Genomic DNA, 11,917 nt, shown 5'->3' on the forward strand with positions numbered 1-11,917 from the left:
AGATTAATGCCTAAGGAAAAGCTGAGCTTTTCAAGTTTGTTTGTTTGTTTTGCTTTTAGGGCCTCACCCTCGACACATGGAGGTTCCCAGGCTAGGGGTCGAATCAGAGCTATAGCTGCCAGCCTACATCACAACCACAGAAATGCTGGATCCGAGCTACATCTGTGACCTACACCACAGCTCACAATGCTGGATCGCTTAACCAACTGAGCGAGGCCAGGGATCAAACCCACATCCTCATGGATACTAGTCGGGTTTGTGAACTACTGGGCCACTATGAGAACTCTGCTTTTTGAGTTTTAGATAGAAACTGTAGTTTCTGGAAAGGGAATTTTTGAAAGGAGAGGTCAAAGAAATCAGAAACAAAAACACTTAGTTACTTTATCATGGTATGAAAACAGTGCCTTTGGAGAACATGCTATACTAGGTTGTGCAAGTGTTTTGCACGTGTTGTAAGAGTCCAGAGTATGCATTTACAAAATATCAGCAACATGTGTTAAGGTAATATTTAAAATCTGTCAATCATGTGTGGATGTCAGAAAACAATATGCTTTTGGATCTGCTGAACGAAAGATAACCAATACAAAACACTGGATAAGGTCTTCCGGAAATTCTTCGCAAATAGGACAGACCTCCATTAAAAGTCTATCTTGTATTGTGTCTCAACTAAATGAAAAAAAAAAATTAAGTAAAGCAACTTACATTCTCAATGGGTAGTAATAGGAGGTCTTTGGAAAAATAAGTTTTTACAAAGTAGGTGAAAATGGCTAGACTAAACCCCGTATGGAAAATTAGATCAAGATGGAGACTGAACACAACTATCTACCTGCCCTATCCAAAGACCTCTGAAAGACTAGGAGAGATCGTATGGGACAGAATAACTCCTGAAGCATATTAGAAAACAAGGAAGGTTACAATTTGTAGAATACCAAATGCTGGCAAGAATTTACAGAAACAGGAATTCTCACGTATTGCTGGTGGAAATGCAAAAATAATGCATAAAAGATTAGCAGTTCCCTATAAGGTTATACATAAACTTACTTCTATGCACTGAATGTTTCTGTGCCTCCTAAATCCACATGCTGAAGGCTACTCTCCAACATGATGAGAATAGGAGGGAAGGCCTGTGAGAGGTGATTAGGTCATGAGGGTAGAGTCTTTGTGAATGGGATTAGTGCCCTTAAAAAAAGACCGTAAAGAGCTCCCTCACCCTTCCCATCATGTGAGGACATGATGAGAAGACAGCCTTCTATGAACCAGGAGGAAGGTCCTCACCAGACATTGAATCTGCCAGCACCATGATCTTGGACTTCCCAGCTTCCAGAACTGTGAGAAATAAATGTCTGTTGTTTATAAGCCACCCAGTCTATGGTCTTTTGTTACACCAGCCCAAATGGACTAAGACAATATGTAAGTTTATTTTTCCATCTGTCATGACAGAAAAACCAAGAATCCCAGAAAGACTGCCGTTCATCTGTTCAGCAGACTCTTGCCCCACACTCTACTTCCACTGCACAATGACACTTATAACAACATATTAGTATTGCCTGTTTATAATTGTCTGTTTCTCATATTAGACCATCAATTCTGCGAGGGAAAAATTATAGTTACCCTTGGTCACTGGTGTATCTCCAGAACTCTAGCAAAAACTTGATCAATGTGTCAAATTGAATGACTCAATTCCAACTTAAGTGGTGAGGTAAGAGTCATATCTGAAAGAGTGAGCACAGCATCAGTACATCCTGTATCCATCTTGCCTCCGCTCACCATAGTAAGCTAAGTGAACATTTTACAAATGAGCTCATCACCTAGCTTACTATCCTCCAGAGATAGTGACTCCTACTTAACGTAGTGGTTTAGTACTAGGAGGAATACAAGTGTATCAAATTAAGATACATATTCATATTAATTTTGGAATAGCTTTCAAACGGAAACTTGAAAAGAATCAAATTGTATTTTTGCAGTACTCTTTTATCTAGCAATACAGAAAATCCAAGGCTCAGCTAAGCAACTTCTGAGCACCTTTATACAGCAAAGTATATGAAGCTTTTAAAATACCTATTTGGGTTGGAACCTTGGAAAATTACAGGTAAAGACAACTTTTTAAAAAGGCACAATTGTTCGAGTATGCAGGATGCCTTGAACTTATTATATAAAAAAGTCTCCAAATTTCACTTCTTTTTCAGTAATAGAGGACTGTTTGGAAACTGGAGATTCAGGTAGATCAGGAACAAAACTCCTGGACCCAAATTCAGCCACAGAAAAGATGATGAATTACCATTTGACACTATATGATGATAATCCAGGTGGAATCCTTTAATGCCCCCTCCCTATTTCCAAATGCTAAGGGGCAGCATTTAAAAACCTCATGTTTACGGCGTTCCCGCCATGGCGCAGTGGTTAACGAATCCGACTAGGAACCATGAGGTTGCGGGTTCAGTCCCTGCCCTTGCTCAGTGGGTTAACGATCCGGCGTTGCCATGAGCATGAGCTGTTGCCATGAGCTGTGGTGTAGGTTGCAGACGCGGCTCGGATCCCACGTTGCTGTGGCTCTGGCTTAGGCCGGCGGCTCGGATCCCGCGTTGCTGTGGCTCTGGCGTAGGCCGGTGGCTACAGCTCCGATTCAACCCCTAGCCTGGGAACCTCCATATGCCACGGGAGCAGCCCAAGAAATAGCAAAAAAAAAAAAAGAAAAAACCTTATGTTTATATGTTATAAATTATCTAATCTTCACTAATCACTTCAAATAAGAGGGTATACATAGAAAATAAAGTATATTTTCTGTACGTGGGGCAGTGGGTTCTTCCTTTTTTTTTTGAGACAGAGATTCTTTATTTTATTTTCCCACTGTACAGCAAGAGGATCAAGTTATCCTTACATGTATACATTACAATTACATTTTTTTTCCCCACCCTTTGTTCTGTTGCAGTATGAGTATCTAGACAAAGTTCTCAATGCTACTCAGCAGGATCTCCTAGAGATTCTTTAATAATCTGAAAAAACCCTGGACTCTTCCCCAAGAAAGAACAACACACACACACACACACACACACACACACACACACACACACACGAGTTTTGCCTATCATTTCAAAAGTTTATAGGTTCCCAAAGCCTCTCCATGGATGACTATTCAGCTGGTCATTAAATCCATGGTTTAAAACTATATGGGGAGTTATGGAAGAAGAGGAAAGGCAAGGCTTGGGGCAGGGGGCGTGTAGAGAGAAAGACTGCTCAGCATTCCTCTGTCTTCAGCTGAGGTGTTTACATATTAATCTTTTTGTATAAACTGACTTTCAAGTAACATTATTTGGTCAAAAAAAGTTCTACTAGAAAATACATCTGACATCCTGGGAACTAGACCAGGGAATCTAAACCTGGTTTATCACAAGAATTACTTGGGGAGTTTTGTTTTAAAATGATACTTCACTAGATCTCATACCATGGCATGTCTTGGTTGTTTTCTGTATATTTGTCTTATCTCATTCAGTTAGAATGAAGGGTCCATTTATTTGGGTGAGAATACTCTGAGGACCAACAGTGTTCTCAGGGGTTTCTTTCCAAGGAGCTTCAACCCCATGATATAATCATCTCCCCAAAGTCCTATCTCCAAATACCATCACATTGGGTATTAGGATTTAACAAAGGAATGTGGAGGGAATACAAACATTTCTAAAGAAAAATAGCAATGGCCACTCTCCTAGAAACCTGCAGCTAAAACAATCAAAGGAAAATCTTCCACTCACATATTATGTATAGGCTTTGGAGTCGGATAACCAGAATTCAAATCCTGGTTCCCTAAGCTTTTTTGGGCTACGCCCATGGTGTGCAGAAGTTCCCAAGCCAGGGAGCAAATCCATGCCACAGCTATAACCAAAGCCACAGCAGTGACAATAGTTGAACCTTAACCTGCTGAGCCATGAGGGAATTCCCTGATTCCCTAAGTTTTAGCCATGGGAACCTAGGCTATTGACTTCACTTCCCTTTGCTTGGGTTTTCTCATCTATAAGAGAGGGTAATAACGGTACCTAGCTCATACAAGTTTTAAGAAGATCGAATTAATTAATTTGAGTAAAGTATTAGAATAGTTATCAGCTAGTATATAGTAAGGACTCAATAAATCTGAGCTAGGAATATATTGAAAGGATATAAAAAGATCTATCCTTTGGAGGAACTTAGGATACAGTGAGAAAAACAAATCATAAATAAATTATCTGGGAATGAGTATTAACTACATAAGAATAAATATACAGTGTCCAAACTAAAAATTCAAGAAATGGAGATCAGAGTAATACTAGTAGCCTTTCACTGTAGAGAAGTCAACCACCAAATAAACAAAGAGTTCAAATGCCATATTAGGTAATAAGAGCTGAAATGATGAGGACCCCAGCCTAGGGTTCCACTGCTTTGTAACCTGTATGGAAAAGGAGAAATGGCTAGTCTTCTTGAGTGTCATAGAAGAAAACTAAGATAAAGAGAAAAAGAGCACAAAGAAAAATTGGATTGCCAGTGAAGGTGTAAAGGCTCAGTGACAAGAATACATGATTCTTATTTAAAATAAACTACAATTATTTGCTATTGCTATTGCCAATAGCTACAGTGAAATAATCTCGCTGGTCCAGCACAGTGAGTGGGTTAAAGGATCCAGGGTTGCTGCAGCTACCGTAGAGGTCACGGCTGGGCGTGGATTCAATCCCTGGCCTGGGAAATTCCATATGCCAAGGATGTGGAGAAAAAAAAAAAAAAAAAAAAGAGGAGAAAGAAGGGACCAAACTGGAAGCAATATGTCTGTCTTCACCAGCGTGACCTGGGAACCTGGCCCACCTCCCATCTCCTACCCATGTTTGCTCATTCATCCCTACCTCAGGAAGTAATCACTTGTTTCTCCAGAGATTTGGTATTTCAATTTGCTTCTCTGAGAGAATTTAGTGCATTCTAATTCCTCATTATGGATATGTAGAGGTTGGGCTTACTAAACAGTTTTGCTGAATTGCTCAATTATTTAAAATTATTGTATTCTGTCATTTAAAATTATCATACTTTGTAACTTTGTCACGTAGTAGAACTTCCTCTCTAGGAATCTTGTTATCAGTAGTTTATGCAGGTTTCTGAAGTGGCTTGTTTTCTGTAATATGTTCCTTTTTTGTTTTAAAAGTCATAAAGTAATTGTAAGTAAGCGTGCATAAGAGCAATACATAATGCCAAATATGGTCCCCCCCCCCCAAGGAACAGGAGAGAGTCAATAATTTTTCTTTATTTACCACACTATTAAACACTTCAGTCCTGCAGCTGCCATCAGCACTAAATTCTAACTCCAGTGATTTACTGAGCCTGAAAGCTTGACTTGCCCTTAAATGTCCCTTTCTCAATTGAGAATGCAAAACAATTTTGCCAACATGCCAAGTGCTAGGCTAGCTGTGATTAGGAAGAAGAAACATTAAAACAAACAAACAAACAAAAAACCTGTGAGCCCTTAAAAGGGAACAGCTTAATCATTTGCATTATTCAAACTCCTATTTTCACTTTTACCCTGCTTTTTGGAGGGCAAGGAGAGAGGTTGTCTGTTTCTTTGGTTCCTCAGTCTTTGGTTTCAATACTGTTACAACTTTAAAAAGCTACTGTGCTTCTGAAGCTTCTGGTCAGGGGCTTTTTGTCCCTAGAGTTTCAAAACTTAGGGCAAATGATTTTCTCCAACTCTGCTGAACTCAAACATGAAACAGGAAACTGTGATGTCGTGTCTAGTAAACCATCAAAAGCACTCTGTTTAAAATAGAGAAATTAAGTGATCTCATTGCTGCTTTTAAATACCTTAATTTTTGGCAGAACACTTACCTATCTAGGAGTCATTGTAAAAGGTTAATTAAATAAAATCAAAATAGGTCGTCACTTCTTCCTAAGTGCATCAGTTGTTTCAGCAAATGAGTTCTTCCATCGGAAAAGATGAAAGATGTCAGCGTTCTAGTAGGAGAATGATGTACACTGAAAAAATTAATTTGCTTACAACCCCAAAAGTTTCTGCCATCTGTGGAACAAAAGAACTTGAACATTCTAACGGTATCATTATGGCAGCGCTATTTTAATATCGATAAGTTTATGGATGGACACACTTAATCACGATTGTTTGCCGCCGGGCAGCCATGTAGAGCACTTAAGGAAAACAAAATATTTCTCTGAGGCTTTGACATGATAAACATACAAGTTCACTATCTAAACATTAAGTCATATTTAAAATGGATACTTTGTAAGTAATCACTTCCTGTACAACCGGAATGAAATATACACTGACTTTAATGACAGTGATGATAAAGTTATGTAATTCCAAGACAGTCACTGTGGGGAAAAGGAGGAGCGTTAGTCTTCAGAGATACAGTTTCTTAAGGGAAATTAATTATTAGCTCCATTAATATGGTTAACATAAAAAGGGGGAGATGGGGGAGAGAAGGAAGAGACACCTAGTTCTCACCACAAAGCCGCAGTTGACATTTTGTAAAGAGTCCTTTCTTGACGAGATTATTTCACTGTAGCTATTGGCCATATCAAATAATTGTAGTTTATTTTAAGTAAGAATCATGAATTCTTGTCACTGAGCCTTTACACCTTCACTGGCAATCCAATTTTTCTTTGTTCTCTTTTTCTCTTGGAGTATCTTAGTTTTCTTCCAATAAATGTGCCTAGCTGATGAAGTCCTGGAAAGCTGAAAAGGATGATCTGAGTTTTTCCCTTGCTCAACTCCCTGAAAAGTGCTCTGCCCCACTAAGAAGAGAGATAGGAGGAAAGAAAATGAAGTAAAATACAAATTCTGGTTCATTTCAGAGTGACTGTTTTCTGAAAGATTGCTTTAGCCTATGCCATATTTTGGGACCAATGCCTCTATTCTAAAAGATCCAATGAGTAATAGAGGATAACAAAGGGAGAACAAAAGTAGAGGCATCTGTCTCAGGGTTTTTTTTTTTTTCTTTGTTTTGTTTATTCTTTTTTAATTTTAGAAGGTAAAGAAAATAGGAGACAGGTGAGGAGATAGGTGAAGAGAATACCCAGAGAATTCTTAAAACCCCTTCGTAACTAAAAATGGGTAGCAGGATTGTGTATGGTTTTTGTTTTCTGCCTTATGCTTTTTCTAAATTTTCCAAAACAGTGTTACAATAAATATGTTACTTTCATCAGCAAAAAAAAGGGATTTAAGTGCTTTCCTATTTCCGGTTGCCAGGTCAGCCTCCTGATGAAGCTCTTAGTGGAGATCAAGAGCTTATACTTTTTCCTTAAACCCACACCCCTGGCACGGTGCTTTCACGCAGTCTGGGCGTTCAGCAAGTCTGGACTGACTTATTAATTGATGTAGGTCCCCTTCACCTTTGTACACCTCTGTACTTAAACACTGTTCTCCAGGGTGTCTAAACACACTTAGAAAGAACTGCTCTGGTTTAAAACGGTATATAAATTCTCTGCTAAAGCTACTTCTCCATATTCATCATCTCTAAAGAGCAGATGAGTAAGGTGACATTTTCACGTTGCTAGCTAGAAGTGGCTTGGAACAAAAAGCCACTAACTTTGGGTTTAGAGATATGTTCATTCTAAAAATAAGTTACTTTTGGATCTCAGACACGACCAGTCTTGAGATTTTTATCAAGAGTGCTGCCTACACAATACAACTGTAGATGTAAAGTTTACGTATTAAAATTGAGATTCCCTTTTTTTCCCCCCCAAAGAGAAGCCTCCACCTTCTTTTGACAACAATGCTGAGAAAGAGACAGCCATAATCTCCTTAAGGACAGGGCCCCCACCATCTTTTTAATCTTTAGTGCTTCGTCCAGGATGTGGGACAGAGTAGGTATTTTATAACTGTTGAAGATTGAATAAATCAATTAATCTGTCAGAATAGCTACCAACTTACTTTGTCATGAAGTAGACATGTTTTAGGGAGAAAAAGTAGTTTATCAAATATGTATATCATTTATTCAGAGTAGAATATTAAAATAAAAACTCTATCACTGCCAAATATATAATACAAGATACACTGTTTTGTATTATATGTTAGGACTCTATAAGACCATTTCATAATAATATCTGTGGCTAATGGGTGAATGTGATAGCATATGAAAACTTCTTATTTTAACAAATAGGTGGCTTCTAGAGTTGAATGTAGAGAACATAAAAAATTATCTTGAAGGAGTATCAAGAGACGAAAACTGTTCACTTCATAAAACAGATATAGATATAATAAATCTATATCTAAAAGTCACGGCTTAAAGTCACTGTTTCTTTAGCATCTCTAAAGAATACTTTCTTGCTTACCCATTAGTGTTTTAATACTGTTCATTTTTCTTCTACTTTTAAAAAGTTTTGTGCTCAGTCCTATATATATGACAGATTTCAATGCTACCTTGTTGATGCTAAGACAGCTATTGTATCCATAAAACCACTGCAGTGTCTAAATCAGGAGCTGAATATGTTCTTCTACCTTTTATCGGCTCTAAAAAATGCAGAGCAAACATTATCTATTGTTAATTACCTGTAAAGTAGGGCTTTAGCCACTTCCCCTGTTTCTAAGAGCCCTGAAGTGAAACCTAAAAGAAGTCACCCATTGTTTTCCGCTGTGCAAGGGCCAGAAGCAAACAGGGCTCAAATTGCAGCTCTGAAAGGCCACAGGAAATTGGCATACCACTAATCTGCACTCAACTATTCAAAGAAACAAAGCCTGCATTCCTGCTGAAAAACTCACCAGCAGAAACCCAAGGCAGATCTGTTCAGTTAGGACCACAGAATAAATCTGCAGAAATAAAAGTTTTAATTAGAGCGCCATGGGACCTGGCTCTAGTTTCCTAGTTCTGAGAGTAACATGCATCATTTAGATTTCTACCTAGTCTTCCCAGTTTTCCCCAAAATGAGATTATATAATTAGAATCCTTTCCACTTAATAATTTGAGCAGACATAGAGTTGGAGGGGACAATGTAATTAGAGGCCAATGGTTCACTACAGATAGCTGAGTTATGGTAAACCAGTATACTAAAATAATCACAATCTAAAGCAATGTAAATTTGCTTTTGTGTGTTTGGACTATATACATTCCTTGTAAATGCAACAACATTTTTTCTAAACCATAGGAATGCAATGCAATTAAGAAATTGGCCAGATTATCTTACATAAAACACAGCACAATCCAGAATGAAACTCCATGAAAAACCCAAGCATGAAAGTAGGAATTGTTTTTTCAACTGGATGCTTCACCACAGCTAACATCGTGGGCAGAACATGGATGCCTCATTGGCTGGTGTGGCAAAACCACTTGTTCCTACAGAGTGGTCACGGGAAAGGCAGTAGAATCAACTAACAGTCAGGAACATTAAGTCCTACTCCTGAATTTATCAAGAAATGGGGATCCTTTTGTAGTTCATGAGCACGATGATTGGGTGTTCACGCATCTGTGGGAAACGTGCCTCCCTCAAACCTTGCTCTGACATCAGCACATCACCTGTATGACGTTAAAAAGAAAAGGGGGGGGGAGGGAAATCCTATTTCTTCCTTGTGTCAAGCTTCATTATCTATAAAACTAGGCTAATAACTTGGCCTCTCCTTAACTCACAAGTTTGTTGAAATACCAAAAGTTTATATACGTAGGTATTTTCAAAACTATTACATGAAATGTACCATTTGAGGTATTACTGTATTTACTAACAATAATGATTCCATTTGAGCAATAACTTGAATCACATAGTATTAACAGAGGTCTATCCCAAGAGCTGTCAAGAGCATGTGTAGCCTTTGTAAATATGAAAAGAGGGACATTTTGAAGAGTTTCATGACTATGTCAAGTTCAACAAGAAGAGTAAGTAATAGCTGAGTATCCAGGAAAAAGTGCATTAGCACCTAAGAAGCTAAGAAGGGGTCTGGCATCCTCTAATACGCCCAGGTCAACTCAATATTAATTACTCCTAAGGATACTTTTGACTCTTAATGAAAAAGACCATGTGGTTTGCGTTATGAATAACTAAGAATAGATCAGCAAAATGAAGGAGCAAGTAATTCTAGGCCTTTCCATGTCAGTGTCTAGTTGGGATGTTGTAGAGAGAATGCACTACTGCAGGAGGACAAAGGGAGAATAATATGATTCAGTGACCTCTACGATCTGTCTCTTCCAGTGCCAAAACTTTACCAACCAATTCTTAAAACAATCCTCTTCTGAAAACTTTTACAGTATCCACAATACTACGAAAATTCTCTGTGGTAAATAATCACGTGATATTTTTAGAACTGTACTTACTAGCATGTGCAAAACTAAAATGGCTTAAAGTTATAGATCCTATCAGAATATATATTTTTATTAATACAGTAAATATTGCTCTTGTCAAAAAAACAAGATCCCAATATGGGCTTTTATCACTCAATTGTAAAATGCAGGAAAATGCATCTAAATATTTAGTGAGTGCCTACTATAGGCAAAGCACCTTTGGGGTGCAGGGAAATCTACAATAATAATCTCAGTCTCAAAGAATTACAGTATCAAAGGAGAGACAAGACATAAACTGAAGAGCAGCAGAAAATGCCCATTCCCCCCCAGATATGCCACCATAGCCTAAGGATTATATTGAGCTAAAAGCACTGAAAAACAGCAGGTACAAGAAGGGTGCTCTGACCTCCCCTTTTGTTTCTGAAAGCAGAAGATAAAATTCGCATATGAAGGATGCCCTCCCCATACCAGGAGGAAAGGAACATTCTTATCACCAGAGATGGGGAGTGGAACCTAGAGAATGCTATACAAACAGACCTTGTAAAAATATCTCAACTTCCTTTAGTCTCTTCGGGTATTTTAGTGACTTTTCCAGAACTGTCTCTCTTTGCTCAACCTAGTATATGAACACTAAGGCTCGGCCACATCTTTTGGGCTTCATTTTCCTATGCGCTTCCCAGATACATGAAAAATCTGTATGCTTTTCTCCTGTTAATCCATTTTAGGCCAATTTAATTCTCAGGCCCAGCCAGAGACCTTAAGAAGGTAGCAGTCAAGTTTTGCCTCCTCTCCAACGTTAAAAAGGAAACATTAAAAGCCATGAGCAGTTTACACAATGAAGTTACTAAAGAATTTCTGGGAGAGATTATTTTGGCTTGATTTAGTCAGAGAAGTAGGATTTAAACCCAGCTATAAAAGAACAGGATTAAAAAGGTAAAGGCAGTCCCTGAGGTCAGGATTTGAAGGTGTGTTTTAGGGACAGAGAGTGAACTAATTCCCCGGGATAGACGATTTATGTTGCGGAAAAGCAGGAAAGAAGGGCGAAAGGCGCAGGTTGGGAGTCTGAAAGCACCGTCATGAATAAATACCTAGCATGGGGTGTTTCAACTTAATCCTATAGTGAACGGAAAGGCTGAAGGCAGGAAAAGAGGATGAGGGCAGAAGGGACAGAGAACACTGGGGGCTTGCAGAAGACCTACAGTCTGATGAACTGGAAAAGATTCGTTTTTAATATGGTTATTTGTTATGCAGTCATGCTGTAGGCCAGGAACATCATATGATAAATGACACAAATGTTTCCGAGTGTAAATCATCAGATTCCAACTTGGCAGCCACCAGCAGACACACATTTTCCATTGGGTCAAAAGGACCCAAATTTTTATTTGCACACAAAAATACAGTTCTGTGTTTTTTCCCCTTGAGAAACAGTCCCATAGGTAACATCTGAGGGGCCCCGTCATGAAATCACCACCCTATGTTCAGTGCCGCCTGCGGTTGAGTTAGTCATTTGTTGTGCCATAGGAAGGAGGTGACAGTTACTGCTAGGATATGTTTGTAGGGCATAACCTCAGAGGAACTTCCTCACACTCTATAGTAGAAAGGAATAAATGTTTGTTTTGAAAGATAAGCATGGGTAAGTAGGAAAAAATGCTCAAGGGCAAATACTTTTGAAAAAAAAAATGCTTTATGAA

At 38.5% G+C, this 11,917-nt stretch overlaps 1 protein-coding gene and 1 non-coding gene across 2 annotated transcripts in view; one reads left to right on the forward strand and one right to left on the reverse strand.

Moving 5' to 3' along the window:
• The window catches only part of LOC146400966 (uncharacterized), a 401,653-nt gene that overhangs the window by 385,411 nt on the left and 4,325 nt on the right, over window positions 1-11,917 (reverse strand). The gene's annotated exons all lie outside the window — the stretch shown is intronic.
• LOC146400967 (small nucleolar RNA U13) lies at window positions 9,377-9,480 on the forward strand. Its single transcript, XR_014814198.1, has one exon. It is a non-coding gene; the product is annotated as a small nucleolar RNA U13 (small nucleolar RNA).

Source organism: Sus scrofa, chromosome 8 (genome assembly GCF_054392235.1).
Source record: "Sus scrofa isolate SSC_HxYL_T2T_F1_AM1 chromosome 8, Sscrofa_HxYL_maternal_Yorkshire_Landrace_v2.0, whole genome shotgun sequence".
NCBI lineage: Eukaryota > Metazoa > Chordata > Mammalia > Artiodactyla > Suidae > Sus > Sus scrofa.